A 19,132-nucleotide genomic window follows, 5' to 3' on the forward strand; every position below is an offset into this window, starting at 1 on the left:
TGTATCGTCAGACTCAAGGCAATGCACACCCCTTTTAGGAAATATTTAACTATACACCATTTGTATTAAAAAATGTAAATATTCTCAGTCTTTGCTCTAGTATCGGCTGATATTGGGTATCGACATATACTTTAAGCCTAAGTATCAAGATCAGTATTGGAAAAGAAAAAGCTGGATTGGCGCATCTCTTATTCTGTTCTCACAACAAAGACGTTGCAGATCCAAATGACAAATCATGTAACACCTGTATGGAGTTTGAGGCTATAGTCATACTTTACAGTTCTTAAAGAAAAGGCATATTTAGTGAAGGATATGTCGGTAGTTTTCTCCATAGGGACAATAAAGCATGCCTTACCTAAACCTTCTAGAGATGTTTTGACAGATATACGATTATATTTGGTCTTGATTAAAAGTACCTCCAGAGGAATGCAAAACCAAAACAAAGTGATCACGCTTCTGATTCTAAGAGTGGGGACGGAAGAAAAATACATGCTGCCTTTCCAAACCAAGTCCTTTCATTAGTTAGGTGTGAAACCATCCATCCAGCTTGAATTTACTAACATCCTTCTGTAGTTTTGTTTGTGGCTTGTTTACATCCCCATTAAACTGTGGGGACTAATTAGCCTGGGGATTGATGGCCAAAGCAGAAGCAATTAAATTACAGTCACTTGAATGAATGTTGCTTCATGATCAAATTTTCAAAGTGGCTGAAGAGAGATTTGAGTTGGTTAAGTGCAGCTATGTGTTACAGAAGACATCCGTATGTTGGGCCATCAGACAGACCGTACTGAAATAAAATTGAGGTGGAGCACCGCAAAGAACTGTTATTTACCTTTATGTTTTTGCTTTACAGTGCTTTACAATGTATTACTATTGTAGCCACAGCTGCCCTGAGGTTGACTGGCAATCTGCTCCATCGGCCCCTCCAAACACCAACAACACTCAAGCATACACAATGACACATTTTGCTACTGGCGCTCTGCTGTGGCACCTGATACTCCCAGCGTTCTCCCATCCAAATACTAACCAGGCCCAGCCCTTCTTAGTTTCTGAGATTTGACAAGATCAGGCTTTGAACATTTTGGACATTTTAACTTTCAGATGGTGTATGCTCCACCAGAAAAAAATAGTATTCCTTTAAATCTTCATGCACTACCTTTTAGATGCCACCTAGATGTGGACTTTTGACAGGTCATCCTCTGCTTTGACATTGTCTCTGTTGCCATAAGTCCATGGTCATTGGCCTCTCTGTTTCTCCTCCTCACCTCTCCATCCACCTTTCCCCCCTCTGCGCCGTCTCCTCTTGTCTCTATCAGCCCTCAGACCATTTGTCATGGATCAGATGAGACAATTTGTCATGGATTAGTGCACTTAAATGTCTGTGTGATAGTGGAAGCAGTCAGTGGAAAAGCTTAGGAATCCTATTACACTGCGCTTTATGGCCGGCCGGAGGAAAGGGAGGGATTGAGCGTGAATTGGCACTCGTCTCTTCTTTCTTTACATTGGCCTCCACACTTAATCAGATATTCACTTAGAGGTGAGCCACATCACACGGCTTAAGTTGTGTGGTTAAGCTAGACTGGTGTGTTTTTACCTGACACCCCCTTTGTTCTGGTGCATGAAGACTGACAAAATTTTAAATATGACCAAGACTGCCTGACACTGTTATGTTTTTGTGTGAATCTTAGGAGATAGTTTTGAGATAGTTTTGAGATAGTTCATCATATACCTGTTAAATATGCAAAATGTGCAGAATCTAAAAACAGCATTTGCAGTATTAATAATGTGATATATTGTCCACCAGTGCTGATATGAGACCTTCTGATGGATCGTTATACATGTTAGAGTATAGTCTTTTAACAGTGCTGTACCAGAGTTGTAAAAATGCAAAAACAGAACTAGTTCATTTTAAACTTTACAACTAACACCTGTCCAAAAGTATTTCTCTTTTTTCACATTGTTAGCATCCAATTATTTACTGTAATAGTATTACAAGTGCTTTTAACAACTTGCAGAGTTTTGCCTTCACAGTAATGCTAATAACAACTAGCATGCCAGCTGAACGTAAGCATTACTTCCTTGTTCACGGATGATAAAATACTTTAAAACTACGCACAGACAGCAAACAGTGGTCTGACTTCGACCTTGTACTGCAGCTAAATTTAATTTTTTTATGTGGAGAAAGCGTGTCCAGCCATTCTAACTCATAGACCATATGTATATAAATGGACATAACTAACCTGGTAGCCGCCACGTTCCAAATAAGAAGTGTTCATGGGCGTGCTTCACCCGTCTCTCTGTAGTAACTACAGTGAGCTTCATCATTTTGGTCTGAAAAAGTTTGTAATAATCTTCTCTACATGATCCTGCTATTTGTACTTAGCTATTTTGTACGTGAATAAAACTCGAGTCCTAATATGCAACTCATCTCCAAATTCAGTCCTATGACTGCTAGCCTCGTGAGCTTCATTTGACTGGAGATGGATGTTATGGGTAACATCACACTGCTGTAGTTCACTTCTTACTGTACAACAACTGAACCTAACCGTGACAAATTTAACAAAAGATAGCAATAGCCCGGTTGTAGTGTAAATTTTTTTTCTCTCTCCAGACATACCCACCATATTTTATTCAAACTACACTATAATAGAAAGGTGTTATTACTGACATATCTATTCATACTGCATCCGCATCTTTGTCTGTCCAAGGCCATAGGAACACATGATCCGTCCTGCTTATGTTAACACGTCTCACCACCTCTCTCATCGTGCACACGGAGCCTGGTAATTGTGATGCGGCACAGCTTACCGCGTGGCAGCATTTAAAACCTCCTTGGGGGACAAATCTTACTCATGAAGTGTTATGTTTGCGGAGGACTGCCCCAGCGACTCATTTCCCCACTGTCAGACAAATGGCTGTGTCTTAAGCATACGACTAATTTAGCGGGCCAACCTTTTCATTTGGCTCCCACATATAAAACAAAGCAGGTTGTTTGTCATGTAGGTGCTAGCGAGGTAATTATAATGTCATGTTGGCTTCGAAATGCAAGCGACATAGCATAAGAGTGGGCACGAGGAAAACGGGATTATTGGAATTGTGCATGCTACAATTGGCCCGACTTCATTTTTTTTAGTAAGGTCTTTTTCATGCTTCGTTCCTCATTTTTTGATGTGTTGGAGGAGTATTTTTACAACTGTATTGACAAGCTTGTGTTGTGTTTCTGTATGAGGAAACATTGTTCTATTTGCATCTTAATTATAGACTGTATAAAGAAGTGGACTAAGGGAGTGTGACATCACCCATAATGTTTGGCTCAAATCAAATAAAGCTCAAAAGGCTGACAGTTATAGGGGCAAATTTGGAGCATTAGGCATTGGAATTTATTTGCACACAAAAGATCATCTAGAGCGGGTTCATACAAGCATTTTTAAGACCAAAATGATGAGGCTCACTATAACAGTTACAGAGAGAGGTTTGATCATTTTTCAATGAGCCAGAGTCTATGGAGCTGAAAGCGCCCCCCCATACTCACTTCCTATTTAGAATGCGGTGGCTAATGGTTTAGCTATGTCCATTTATATATACGGACTATGGTCTTAATATGGGGCTAGGGTGTAGATCTGTAGTCCATTAGTTGTTTAGTTGATTAACCAAATGATCGTGTCTTAGGCTACGTTCAGACTGCAGGGCTTAAAGGTTGTATAGAGGATTTTCCAAGGAACGAGAAATCCAGCGACTGTTTGTCCTTTTTCAAATGTTGCGCATGCGTGAAACCACCCCCCCTCCCCCACAGCTCCCTACGTAGAAACGCCTCCTCCGCCTCCTCTTTACGCCAGAAACAGGTTTGTTTACAGCCGGTGGTGCGCTGCAACAACTTGTAGCAAGAACTGAGTGTTTGTTTTGTGCAGAGAGCATGCGCTTACAGGGCTAGCTTTTCTGCGACAGACATAGGATATCGCTTGTGTCCTGAAAAACGTGGCTCGCGTTTGAGCGAGCGTCAGTCTTTAGACAGTCAGCTGTGCTTCAGCGGAAGCTAGCTAAGCGCAGCGTATTTGTTCAGCGCGTGCGTTGTGATGTACGTGAGTAGCAGGTCAGCGATAACGAGCGTCTTTGGCCGTCCAGAGTCAGGCTACTGAAGTCGCATGTCGAACAAGATTGTCGTGACTATGTATCGGATTCAGGACCAGAGAGACATATCCAAGTGGCCTGGGTCGCATTTGAAAAATTCTGATCTGTGCCGTTCAGACTGTCATTAAAAGACCGGATACAGGTCACATAGAAGCCAAAAAATCGGATTTGGGTCACTTCAGGCTGCAGTCTGAACGCAGCCTTAGTCTACATTTTGTATTTGTCATTCTCCTTTTAATCCACTAACTGATGCACAGAGCATGTCTTTAGTCCACCCTGAATTTCTTTAGCCTACTACTAGTCCTACTGGGGTGTAGTAGTTGAAACATTACATGTTAAGATGTACCAGTTCATTTGAAAAAAGCGTAGCGAAGGATATTGGGAATTGAACCCCCAACTTCTACCTATAGATGATTGCAGTAATAAACGTTCATGCATACTAATACTAATACTAACTACAAACTACCATACTAATACTGTATACAATGTACAAATTCTGAACATTGTAGTTATTGTAGTAGTTTGTCAGTTCATATTCTAAGTGAGTCTTGTGGAGTCACTCAGTAAATGCCATTTTTGTTGTAATATTGTGAGTTTTTGTGTCCAGTTCTGATTATGTAGTAGTTTGTCAGTTCATATTCTAAGTGAGTCTTGTGGAGTCACTTTAAAATGCCATTTTTGTTGTAATATTGTGAGTTCTAGAGTCCAGTGATTAATGGAAATGATTACCACGTTACATGCATTACTTCATGCATGTACTTTATCTTTTAAATCATCTTGGTGAGTAAAAAATGCATGCTTCAAAAAGTAGCACGCTAGTCACATTTATGCTGAATTCATTTGGGCACTGTCAAGACACACTATTTGAGCAGGCATCCTCTTGGTTAAAAATGTCTCCAATGTGTCAGAAAAAAAAAGATGGAAAGCGTATCTGCATTTTCCAGCGGCGTTGCTCTGTCAGCATTAGCACAGGTCTATTTGTCTTTCGAACCCCGCTGTGCCTCAGCCCATATTGTATTGTTTTATCCCAGATGGCACTTCTACCGATAATCATAGAGAGATTTCAATTTCACCGTGCGTCTGCTTGACTATTGTGCACTTAAAGGTGTCACTCACTTGCACTGTTAGCGGCCAGATTGGTGACAGACTGTAGAAAATATAGCAGCACAATTAGTATCTGCTGGCTGTGTCATGTATCTTCATTTGTGGTGTAGGCAGAGCTGGTGTCAGGCTGACTGCACATGGCCGGGTGCCCTGGGAGCCTGCTGTGTGCCAGCTCCGAGAGGATGAAGAATGAGGGGACACCTGTACATCCCTGTCTCAGGCCTAACAACCCTCACTGTGTCCAGCTATGCTTGGTCTCACCCAATGTCTCTGCTGGACTGGAGCTTTTGCTGGGTTTCAGATAACATCACAATATACTATTCAATACAGATGGCTAAAATTAGTATTGTTAAAATTAGGGCTGAAAGATTAATTGCAATCAAGTCTAAGCCACAATTTAAACTGATGCAATTAGAAAATCACAAAGTCTACAATTCTGATAAATACTTTCTTATAAAAACAACAAAAAATGTGGTCTTATTTTGCAAGTAAGATGATGCGCAAGATTTTTTCTGTTATTGTGGTGTTATTTTGCATACAAAAGGTATACAAACATCTACTGAATTTCTTGTAGTAGTTTGGTGGTTAATATTTCAGCTTTCTGGACTCATTTAGAAAGAACAGAATCCTGTTATTAAACCATAAATCAAAATAGAAATTATTCAACCCTAGTTATAACTACCAATCTATTTATGTATGTTTTATCTTGTGCTTAGAGAAAAACTAACTTGCATGGGGAACTGACTTGACCTTTTTACAGTAATCATTTCCACGGAGATGTCATAACTTTGTCTTACAAACAGTAATGCAGCGTTCCACAGTAACTCTGTCTCCATGGATCCAAGCAGGTGACTAAAAACATGGCAACTAAATGGTCAGTTCTGTGGACAGGCGAGTCCTCTCATAGTATGAATGCATGTTTTTGCAAGGGTCTTTTAGCACTAAAAGCACCTAAACACTCTAAGATTGAATAAGTCCAAGATAAATACATTTAATGGCATTTTAGAACATTCCAATCAAAGCAATAACATCTCCTTGGAGACAACCACTTTACAAGTTGAGGTGGAAAGTTCAGCAGTATAAGCTTTCTAAAATCAGAAAATTACAACTTTTCTCACAAGAAAAGTCCTGTTCTTTTTAAATCAAATTGAAATATGGGAAAGTTCTATACCCTGTTTTTAGAGGTGATTCTTTCTAAAGCTTTCATTGCTTTTTCACCTACTCAGTAAATCCCTTCTATTTACTTTGTACTATGTTATGTTTATACAGTTCTGTTACACTTGACTCTAGAAGACAGGAGATGTTACATTAACTTTGTGAGATACGGGTTCCGTCCCTTATCACTTACTTTGTGTCTATGCCAGAAAAAGTTGTCAGTGAGGATATATGACTGTGAATCTGCCAGTGTGCACTGTGTAGGATTTTCTCTCCCTCGTCTCACATCCCAGAGGTTTTAAGTGAAGTAAGATACAGAGCTTTTCCAACAAAAAGACCTTTTGACCTGGCTTCTGTAAGTTTTGTGAGCAGTGAGTAGAAAGCCTGGATAAACGCCTCGATGGAACTTGTTCAGTCTGGTCCCTGAAGGCATCGGTGAAAACATGGAGCCACTCTGCACTAAACACAAGTTCTGATAGATGTTTCCATGTTCGCACTGAGATGAAATCTGTCTTCTGCCTTATCCTATATCTGTTCCAAATCATTGCTACAGGGGTCTCACTGCGGTCACATGTAGTGAAGTCAAAGTAAAAGTATCCACTGTAAAAATTAACTTAAATAAAGTACAGATACCTACAAATTTTACTTATGTAGAGTACTTTTACTTACGTACTTTTGTGTTGGTTTCCATCACTACGTCACAATCTTGTTTGTATTTTTATTTATTTTTTTAATGGCCACTTCTCTACACTTACTCCTTGGGTAACCTTTGTGCTCTCTGGCTTCTATATAGTTCAGACACGTTCACAGCCCTGTCACAACAACAACATTTAAAGCACGTCAATATAGTAATTATCATGACAGGACTGCATATTCAGTCACGATCTCAAAATTCATGAGATTAATAGATAAATGGGTTATTTTAAAAAAAGCACTATGTAACTTTTCTGGTGCAGGGTCTACCATCCGCTTGTTTCAGTAGAGAATAGAGTTATTTATTTGCCTGGAATGTTTTACAGTTAGCATTAAACTTATCTTAAACAGGAAACAAACCCCATACACCTTAACTAGAATCATTTGGATAATGTCAGCACTGGAATTGCCAAACTCTACTAAACATAAGATAAAAGGTAGCTGTGAACTTGAAAACTACCGCTTCATGACATCACAAACTAGAACAGAGCATTTTGAGCTTTGGAGATGTAGACAGACTAATGATAAAGGGCACCTCTATTACTTGCTTTTCACATTCCTGTAAACACTGAAATCCTTCAAAATCAAACGCTAGCCTTTTTTCGAACAGAATGACATTGGAGCTTTGTGCTTTACTTATTGTCAACATTTATTCCATTGTGTTGAGGCATTTGACATTCAGCGTACACTTGTGTATAGATGTTGTGGTTGTTTTGCCGTGCTGAAAACTTCTCAGTTCCTTGATGCTTAAAAGTTGAGAGTTACATGTTTCAGATAGTAAAGGACTGCAAAAGTCTGGGATCAAGGGCTTTACTTGGGAATGCACACAGAGACGCAGAGCTGTGATGTTTTTTCAACACCTCCGGCTGCCTTACTGTATATGAGCTTTTAGTAATACATTTCACCACTTCCATCCCCTTTTGCTGTTTTTGCTGAGTGTAAGAATTGCACAAAGCTACAGTCACAGTGCCTTTCAGACTCTGAAATCAAAGATGGGAAATAGAAAGGTAAAAAATACACTGAAGGAATAACAAACTGTTCTGCTGTCTGCTATGGGAGGTAGTCATTCTAACCTTTTGTACATTGCGATTTGGACTTTTGGTATTGCATTTATGATGGTACATGCTCAATTTTAAATCTTTTTTTAAAATCAGGATGCTTCGACTGCCATCTGCTTTTGACTTTAAAAAGTATTTTAAATGACTACCTCTGAAACTTCTGGCTGAATGAGACATTACATTAACTACAGTCTATTGTGTATAAAGCATTTTTTGGAATTGAAATTGGTTTCGAGTATCAAACATTTTCTTCAGTATAGAATTTAAGTTAGAACTTGTATTATTGTGACAACCATGGTATGTGTATCTACGAGGAGAAAGCAGAACAATTTGTTTTGCCGTCTTAGTCAAACAACAGAAGAAAATGTCACAAACGCCAATGTTGAACTACAAGCAATTCTTATTAAAAGTGCAAGTCTATTAAAAGTACCAAACTGAACCAAGAGAACAATGATTTCATTTATCTTCTGTCTGCTATGTTTTCCCTGTTGGTCAGGTCATGTTCGAGTCCACATATTGCTATACTGGTCTCTCATCCAATCACCTCAAAAACCATCCGTTTCGCTACTCCCCTTTACACTGCAGCAGCAAAGCCACACACCTTCTCACACTCTCCTCCATCGTCGGCCATGGGAAGAATAAAAACACAAGTGTAGATGCTCACAAGAATGAAGTAATGAGTAATAAGAATCAGAATCAGAATGAGTAATCAGGAATAAAAATCTAAATTTTTTCTTATTCCTTATCAATCAATCAATCACAATTTTCAATTTCATTTTCTGAACGTAAAATGAAACTTGACCTGCCATCCGAAACAAAACTAATTATAATAATGAAAATCTTCCTCCAAAATACAGAGTTGCTGACAGGCTGGCTAAAGACCTCAATTAAAAAGGCACTAAAACCATCATTTACAGTTAGAGATGGCTGAATCGTGATCATATTTACAGTTCATTTACTAGCACACCCTACAGTAACTACTTATTGCCTTTTATGAGTCATGTTTTGTGATTCATCTTTTAAAACCTTGTGTAGATGAAATGTGTGGTTTTGCTCCAGGTACAAGCGGCAGAACAAGCGGACCATCATTTAGAACACAATACAAGCACCTCCTCTTTTTTTGTATTTTTGTAAAAAGAGCTATAAGTGTAATTAGGTTGATTGTGCCGTAGACTGTATAAAGCAGTGGACTAAGGGAGTGTGATGTCACCCATAGTTTTCAGCTCCAGTCGAATGAAGCTCATGAGGCTAGCAGTTATAGGAGCAAATTTGGAGCCAAGTTCTATATTAGGAATAGGAATTTATTTATGGAAAATAGTAAAATAAAAGCACAAGGATCATGCAGCGTAGCTTAACACAAACATTTTAAGACCCCAGTGACAAGGCTCACTGCAGCAGTTACAGAGAGGCTGACATTTTTTTTAAACGTAAAGTCGGAGCCGGAAGAGCCCCCATGCTCACTTCTTTATTGAATTTTACAACCATTGCCTTAGACCTTTGTTTCCCAAAGACTGAATTGCTAAAGATTTTTTTGGGGGTCACCTTGTCACAATCTGCATGTAGGTTGAAATGTTAAGACATGTTTTGTATAATTTCTAATCTTTTTTTAATGATTTTTGTTGACTATTTTGTTCCAATATTGCTGGTTCAGTTGAATGTTGATAATTAAAAGAAATGTGCTACATTTAATGTCCAAATAGGTGACTTATGGATTTCTTTTATTGCTTGTTCAATTACTGTTTTTTATAATAATACTAAATAATACTAAATATCCTCATTAATATTCAAATCCACCTTTATTTTGTGATTTACGAATAATGTCTATTGACTTGGGTTGTGAAGGTTTGTGACTTTTAAAATATGGAAGAAAAAAGGTTTGGGAAACACTGCATTAGACAATGTGAAACTGTCCGTACTGCAGTTCTATACCCTCCCTTTTCAACGTAACTAAACCTGGCTTTGTGCTCCTTAACCCCAGTTTCTGTTGTTTACTCACTTGAGAAATTCCCCTTGGATTAAACCAGACCACAGTTTCCCTCAACAGTCTGTCACCCCTTGCGCGCTATTCACTCAAAGAACAAGCACCTGGAATTAACGCAAGCACCACTTCACCTTTTGAATCGATGCAACAAGATTTGGCGGATCTGGAGGAGACGAGAACTCCTCCAGTCGGATTACAGATGTTATCTACGAGCATTTTACCTCTTCCCCGCGGGTAATGCTATAGCCGGGCTGGGGCTATCGGTGCAGTGGCGGCAGACCCTCCTAGCGTCTTAAAGGTGCTTGTGAACACGCTGTCGCATCCTGGGGTGAATTGGAAGCAATCTCATAAGTCCCCTCTCAAACGTGGCTCTCGGCGAGTTGTAATAGATGTTGTATACACAGAAGACAGGGCCAGTAAAACACACATGTTGACACAGAGTAAGGGCTTATAATCATTCAATTGGATACATGGCGGCACGTGATAAGTGGTGGGAAGGGAAGGGAAAAAAGAAAGGTTAATGATAGTTGTAGAGAATGCATTGCCAATTAGGGCAGGGTATCATTATTTATCACTGACATGATACATACCTTTGAAACATAGCCCATGTTACTATACATTTTTTAATACAGTGAGCTTTCGATTCCATTCGTGATCTTTCAAATCAATTTGATAAAGTTTATTAAAAGGTAAGGGCTAAATCATGGCTGTGATACTGAAAGTCTTTGTTAAACCACTACTTGTGCAAAGTGAATATGAAATGCATCCAGAGCGAATGTGTCAAATGTGTTGTTTAAGTTTTCTTCCTCTGAAGAAGCAGCAAAACTGAAGTGGTGTAACAAATTAATTTTGTAAAATCTATCAAAAAAATACTCTTGCTGATATATCGATGCAGCAGTCTACGATACTGATACTGTATCATAATATTCAACAATATGATATGTTGATATTACAAATGTTTTGCACAACCTGTACTGCCAATGTTAGTAGCATTACAGGTAGTTGTAGTTGTTGGAGTAGCAGGCGTAGTTTCAGTGAACATGTGTTTGTAGTAATAATAACGAATGTAGTTGTGGAGGAAGTAGTATTTGCACTAGTATATATTTTTGCTAGGAACATTTGAGAGTGAATTAGCTACCAGCACATGCCAATATTTTGTTTTGGCTGACCTGGTGCCTAAAGAGTGCACACAAAGCTTTATGCGCATAGATAACTGCTCACAATGCAACTAAATAGCCCTCTTGAAAGCTTGTGATAAAAGAAAGGAGTGTAGGTAAGTTTGTTGTAAATTTAAATGACATAACTTGGTGATATAAAATCGAAATCAGCTCTACATATTCACTAAAAAATATCGGCAGAGTTTCCCATCCATCAGTTTCTCTGGATTCTAAACAACTGGTACAAGCATTGAAAAAAACTTATATTGGTCGATCTCTAGACTATAGAAGTAAAACTATTCGTAAATATTGTACCATACATATCAGTAGCAGTGCAACAATGTAGCAAGACAACGACAAGACTTTTAAAAATTATAATAATGTTAGAACCCAGTTTTAATAGTGGTAGCATGATGGCAATAATACCTATGTGCAGTATATTATGCAATGGTAATAGCTTAGTTGTACTGACATACAATTGTATTCAGCTGCCAAACACGAAGTAGTAGACCAGGAAGTAATGAAAAGTAGTGGTTATAGATAGATCTCTAGATAGATAGATAGACAAACAGACAGACAGACAGACAAACAGACAGATCAAATGTTAGATAGGCACAACTTTCATCATAAAATTCATACATTAAACACCTTTAAAAAACATCACAGTAAAAGACAACAGCTATGCATCCTAAGCTCATCTGGTGGAATTCAGAGAGACAACGGCAATGGTAACTGTTTGCAATAATGTGAGCATGTGTGTAGCCACAACTGTAGTATTGATATTTCATCCTCCTTCAATGCACATTTTGTAGTTGTGCCCTTAGGCAAGACTCTTAACAAACCACTTCAAAGGTTGCAGGGTAGAGTATAAGATGAAATGTAACAAATCCTTCCCTCCTGTCTCAATTGAAAAAAACATAGCCAACCATACCCAAACTGACAAACCAGGCTGTACTAACAATTACTTTGGTATTATTTAAGTATATGCCAATCTGTCTCAAGGGCATGCTTTGAGCTTGAATGCAAATTATTTCATGTTATCATTACAGCTGTAGATTTTAAGTTGTTTAATCGTACACAATTTACTCCATACAAGTCAACTATTAGGTAAGTTCCATACCTTCTCTTCTCAACGCAACTAAACGTGGCTTTGTGCTCCTTAACCCCACTTTCTGTTTACACACATCCCCCTTTTATTAAACCAGTGGCTAAAGTAGTATTAATATTTCCCCCTCCTTCAATGCACATTTTGTTGTTGTGCCCTTAGGCAGGACACTTAACAAACCTCTTCAATGGTTGTAGGGTAGAATGTAAGATGAAATATTACAAGTCCCTCCCTCCCCTCTCAAACATGACAAGGCTCTTGTAAGTGTCATACACACATTAAAGCTCCTATATTGCACAAAATGGGTTCTTGTGCGTTTTAAGTCATGTTGTTACCTCTTCATAAACAGAGTTATGTTTTGTTTCATTAACACAGATTTGAGTAACTCTGGTTTATTGGTCTGTCTACATAACTCAAGCTCAAAATGCTTAATTTAACGACTACCTTTTACCTTTAGTTCAGTAGAGCTTGGCATTTCCAGGACTGAAATCATCCAGATAATTAAGTAGTTTAAAACGGTGTCACAACATCGCAATTATTTTCCATTTAAGAGAAGCCTAAATATGCAGGGTGTGTGTCTTGAACATATGCGAATGAAACAAAACACAACTCCAGGTATGTTTTTGATGAGGAAACATTATAACATAGATCAGAAAATAGCGTAATATGGCCGCTTTAACATGCATGTTCACGAGGATCAAGGTGTCAAAACAAATCTTCAAAGTATACACTCAAAATTGCTGCTGGCATATGTAGTGGGATTAACATTGATAGCATAAAAGATTTAATAACCTCAAAGTAATGACAAGCTAATCTGGTTAATCTCCTATTGTGATCCCTGCACCACTCAGCATGCAGTTGAAGACAATTAGATGGATGTTTACAGTGGGCGGTTTTCAAGCCTCTGGGCCAGTTGGAAAAATCCAGTTATGTGTTTGAACAGTCCAAACTCTGGCGCATCACTGTCACAGCTACTGTCCAGCCCAGGCTATCATCCATCATCGTTTGCACATTACAACTTATTTCCAGGAAAGCTTCTCTGCTACGGTTCCAGTGTTTATTTATTTTTTTCCGTGGACATTTGCATGGTTGGATGGATTTATCTGTTTGTCGACATCGTTGTGTTGCTGAAAATATGTGTGTGCAAACAATAGGGCTGGAGGTGTCAGTGAGAGGCAGCCAATCCGATTATATAGCCTACACTGTGAGTAGAGCCACGCAGGACAGATGGCGCGTGTGTGATGGGGAGACGGGAGAGCCGAGGCCAGCAGTGGTAAAAACAAACTGGACTGGGCGCTTTCCGAGTGGTCATTTGGACACTTTGGACAATGTCTAACCTTTATAACGGCTACATAAAGCATGTTGTTGCAGCCATTTGAATACCACATGGTTCCAGAGGTGGGTAGAAGGTTACATTGTACTTTGAATAAATGGTATTTGGCAGAGTAGTTTTATTACGACATGCTGACAAATTTGCGTTGAAGTAGCAGTAGGGTTGATTGTTGTGCCCATGCCTTTGCACATTGCTTTCCCATGTGATTTTGTTATCTAATGGAATGTTTGAAGGTCCTATATTACACAAAATTGACTCTTGTGAGCTTTAAGCCATGTTAGAATGCTGGCACCTCCTCAAAAAATGAATGAAATGATCCAAATGACTCTAGTAAAGCTGTATGGAGCTTAAAAATACACTTTCTGTATTACCACATGACATTAGAAGGTGGAATAGAGTGTGTTACACATGTGTGAATGAAACAAAACACAACTCAAGGCATGTTTGTGATGAGGAAACAACATAACACAGATTAGAAAGCTGCGTAATATGGGTCTTAAAGGTTTAACCTGCCTTTGGACAATGGATAAAAAATTGTTTTTCTGCTAAATACGGTATATCTGTGTTGAAATTGCTTGCTTACACAGTTATTTTCCTCTGTCCTAATTCATATAAACACAAACTAAATAAAAATAAAAAATGAAGAAGTGGACAAAATTTTTTCTTATTGAAAAAATTATAGCAACAATACTCACATTGACATCTTATACATATTATTTATACACAGTGTTCTGGAGTAACAGATTACATGTACCGGAGTTACGTAATCAGAGTACAAATTATGAATAACTGTATTCAGTTACAGTTACTGTTTCACTGAGTGGTAATTGGATTACAGTTACTTTGCTGAAATAAATTGATTACATAGTGGTATTTTCCTGTTTTTACATTTTGGGCTAAACCGGGACTAAACCAGGTCTAAACCAGGTCTAAACCAGGACTAAACCAGGACTAAACCAGGTCTAAACCAGGTCTAAACCAGGACTAAACCGGGACCAAAACAGGATTTAACAGGACCATGCTGTGTGGACGTGTCTCCTCGTCTTCTATCAATAATAACTTTAAATCAGTTAAGGAAAGACTCTGCTTTTTATTTTCTTTTAGCAGACAAAACTTCTTGTGTGAAGATTTCCTCGTCTTTGCTTCTCTACAGCAAATCAAGTAATCCAAAGTATTCAGATTACATTACTCACTTTAAGTAATTTATTGGATTACGTTACAAACTACATTTTGGTGTATGTAATCTGTAATCTGTAGGGGAATACATTTTAAAAGTAACCTTTCCAACACTGTTTATACAGCTTGAGGCCAAATTATTTCTTGTAGTCATTAGGGTTATAGGTCTTTAGTGTAATCAGTCAGTGGTACTTTAGTTGTCCAAATATTCTATTAGTTGATGAATTATTCTGATTGATATAGATTTATGGGACAGCAGGAGAAAGGAGAAGGTATGGTATGAGTTATCTGAAGATTTAGCTTTTTATATATAAGTACAAAAAACTGCTGTGTACTTTGGGCCAGATACATATAAATACACAATAGTTTTGAGAACTTTTGCCACACCCCCTTTAGTCAACTATTGATCGACTGGACATTTCTTTGGTCAAAAAGCCCTATTTAAAAAAAAAATAAAAATCCTTTACATCCTTGAGAAATGTGTCCCAATAATTCTGTATTTTTTCTTCTGCCAATTTTGTTATTTCTTCATAATATGCTTTTATATTTATTTATTTTTGGTCTTACAATCGAATGGAGTGTACTTAATTCAGCACAGCATTTTTTGAACAAAACCTGAATGAAACTGTTCATAGTGGAAGACATTTTCAGAGTTGCGATGGAGCCTTATCTGGTCACAGCTGCAAATTCATTTCTTAAAGGTTAGACATAAAGGGCGGGGATCTCCTCCTTCCTCCTCCCACTCTGCAGATTGGAGATTACACATTTCACCCTGAGCCACAAACACAGACCAATCGACTGTCTCTGTTCAAAATTAGCTTTGTGTGATCTAGTGTATATGACATATCATTTAACATGTGGAAGAACCCAATGGAGACAAATTATAAAGGGAGTAACGGTCCAACAACATTAATAAGATCATTTGTTCTCTGCATTTGACCCATTATTCAACCAGTGACGCATTGAAAACCTGTCAGGAGCAGTGGCAGTAGCAGTGCAGCCCCAGGACCCTTTTCAAGTCTAAAGCAAGTCTATAACACTTTTGGCTCAGTTTCAATATATCTACCATTAGTAGAATAAAAAAACTAAATTCTAAAAAAGTCTGAGAATCTCTGTGCACATATGTAAAGGCCCTATATTACATAAAATTGACTCTTGTGAGGTTTAAGACATGTTATATAATGTTGTTACCTCATCAAAAACATATCTGGATTTGTGTTTTGTTTCATTCACACATGTTTGAGTAATCCTTTATTATTAGTTTGTCTAAAATCATCTGTTCTAACTTATGATGTAACAGCAACTTTTTTACCTTTTGTTCAGTGAAGATGGGGGATACCAGGTCTGAAATCGTCCAAATGATTGTAGTGAAGGTGTGTGAAGTTAAAAAAAAAAATACAGTCGAGTGTGATTTGAGAGAGGAACTCAAACCTAAATATGCAGGGTTTGCGTGAGTGAAACAAAACACAGGTATGCTTGTGATGAGGAAACGACATTATAACATAGATGAGAACGTAGTGTAATATGGGCCGTTTAATCCTTTCAAAGATGTAGAGATGTCTGGAGTTCATTAGTATAGGACTAGCTAAGTGAATGAAAGTGAAGCGGTAATTGAAAGTGCTGTAATTATTGTATTGTAATGGCATATTTTAGCATTAGCATTTTTACCTCTTAGCATTTTAACAGTACGTTCATGATTGTTAAATAGCAGCCCTTTATTTACAAAACACAGACATGAATCACTTATACTGTCTTGTAAGCATGGCCTAATGTACACGAAGTATGTAACATTGTGTATGCTCAATAGAAAAGTAAGCACTGAGCCTTTTAGAGTGTGAGTGTGATAAGTGTCCCATTAAGTACCTGATAGCATTCAGTTTGTGTGGATCAGTGCGTCTTAAGTGGAGAAATGAATATTTGATGCCGCTGTGAGAGTGCTACAGACACTTCCGGAGAGACCACACTTCCATAAAGAGAGTGGGATGCAGTTCTCCAGTTTTTACGCATTTCAGGATCATGTTTTGTTACTGTTACATGCCACTGTATTCTTTCTTTTTCCTGATTACAAATTTGAAATCAGCTGCATATATGCAAAGTTGACTTTTAGGAGCTTTTAAACAGGTAACCTCATCAAATACATACCATTCATGGTTGTTTCATTAATTAATTAATCTTGCTCTGTTTTCATTTTGCCCAGATTGTTTTGTCACAGGTAAAAATCTGGGCTTTGAACTTTTATACTAAGTGTAGCTTATAACTTATAACTTAGAAAATGTGAAATACTCATCCCAAAGTGACCAAAAGCATGTTTAAAATGGAATTAAAGCCACAAGAATGCATACTATGTGCTCATTAAAGCTTTTGGTTCATTTGTTAATTGCATAGTAAATTTAAGCAATGAAACCCAGTGTCTTGAGGCTAGACTAAACCCGTTTACTTCAGTACAAATTGCTTTTGATATTCACTAACTCTTCAAAACTCAAATATATTCTTTGCAAAACTACAAGGAAGTAATCATGGCGTGTGTTTGAAACAGAATGGATGGCAGTTGGGCGAGCCTGAAGGGAGTTTGTTCAACGTTCACTGATTATGTCTAATTCATGATCCTACCCAATCGCAATGGAATATTATCAGTCTCATTAATAAAATAGCAGTGCAGTTTAGTCTGAACTGAAATTTGTGTTGCTTGCATAAATCAACACAGAGCAATGTTATATGGAGCATCGCTATGTTGGCAGTCACTGGGTATGTTTTGAACACAGAGAATGCTGCTTTGAGAATATAGCTCATTTTCTTGTAGTTTACTACAACATATAACTTCACTAACCACTTTACTGTCTACTGTCCTGATCTTGTGCACAGCTGCGGGCACTCAACACAGCAATAGGTAGTCTTGTTTTCAACCATTATTCTTCACGTAGTTGTGAAAGTGCTCACAAAGGCTGTCAGCTTCTCTGCTAAGACCCTCTATTCAGTGGAGTCGGTTGGGCTAAATTCAATTCATCAACCTGTAATGGACTGCACAAATTGTCTTTCTACAGTCTTAACATGGAGAGTGGACGATGTAAGCACAAAGACTGGGAACATATGGGCCATGATGTTGAGTGATAACAGAACTAAAGTAGAGCATATGCCTTCTGTGTGGTGTTTCAGAAGAATAGAGTCTGGGAAGTTGTTGAGTATGTTTGAAACTTTGCATTTAAACTATGCACTTTAATTTGCAGTTTACCTAGAAGAAAGTTTTTCCACACATTTTCCTGTAAAGCTTGTAATATAATCCATTATTTAATGAGCTTGCAGTGACATGCCATAATTAACTTTTAAATGAGACATATTATGCAAAATCAACTTTTAAGAGCTTTTAACTATGTTGTTGACCCACTCAAAGTTGTACTTAGACTGCTTTAAAAAAGAAAGAAAAAAAATCTCACTACTCCCCATCCACGCCCACTGCTCTTTCCTTGTTTTGCTCTGCATTTTTAAAATGATTTCGTTTTTTAATGGACATTCCTTAGCATTACATGAAAAAATAATAATAAAAAAAGCATAAATTATCAATTTTTTGCTACTGTGATCTGAAGCTATCCATAGATGGGGCCATCATCATGATCCTGCAGCATGGGGCTTTGTTGTGACCTTTAGTGACATAATGTAAAGGACAAGGAGAAATCTGCACGACAGTTTTCAAATGACTAGTTTACTTATTACACTTATTACAATTAAAACAACTAAAACAATATTGAAATATTTGATATAGGATTTATATAGGTTTATATAGTTCATATTTTAAAACATGATATGATCATTCAAACATTTTTTTAAAAAGGTTGTCCCCTGGATAAGTTTTTGAAAGAAGTTTCAACTTCCATCTAGATGTCATTCTCAGTGTAAACTAGTACCTGCTTACCATTTCATTGGCTCGCTGATGATACTCCTGTAAACACCCAACAGTTACGCCACCTTGTTCAAAGAGTGTTTTAGTTGAACTTATAATTCATATTGATATAGTAGATGTGTGAGGCTGTCCAGTGCTGTGGCTGAAGCTTGGCCTGACATCAGTGCATTTTCAATAAGATGCTCCTGTGGGTTCAAATGTCCACACTCTGTGCAGTCTCTCTTGGTGACCTTTGTTCACGCTCTGCTCATCAGCCATGCTCTCCATCTCTCCTCGCACACCTGGTCTCCTCCTGTCCACTGACATAACAGAGGAGAGCTACGAGTAATGATCTTTTACAATGGCCC

The 19,132-nt window shown here is 37.9% G+C and overlaps 1 protein-coding gene across 1 annotated transcript in view; it reads left to right on the plus strand.

Annotated features, from left to right (window-relative positions):
• LOC110165829 (chemokine-like protein TAFA-1) overlaps positions 1-19,132 on the plus strand; it is a 173,536-nt gene that overhangs the window by 16,941 nt on the left and 137,463 nt on the right. The window lies entirely within an intron of this gene.

The sequence above is a fragment of the Boleophthalmus pectinirostris genome, unplaced genomic scaffold (genome assembly GCF_026225935.1).
Source record: "Boleophthalmus pectinirostris isolate CB_2022bp ecotype Guang Dong unplaced genomic scaffold, ASM2622593v1 HiC_scaffold_3, whole genome shotgun sequence".
Classification (NCBI taxonomy): domain Eukaryota; kingdom Metazoa; phylum Chordata; class Actinopteri; order Gobiiformes; family Gobiidae; genus Boleophthalmus; species Boleophthalmus pectinirostris.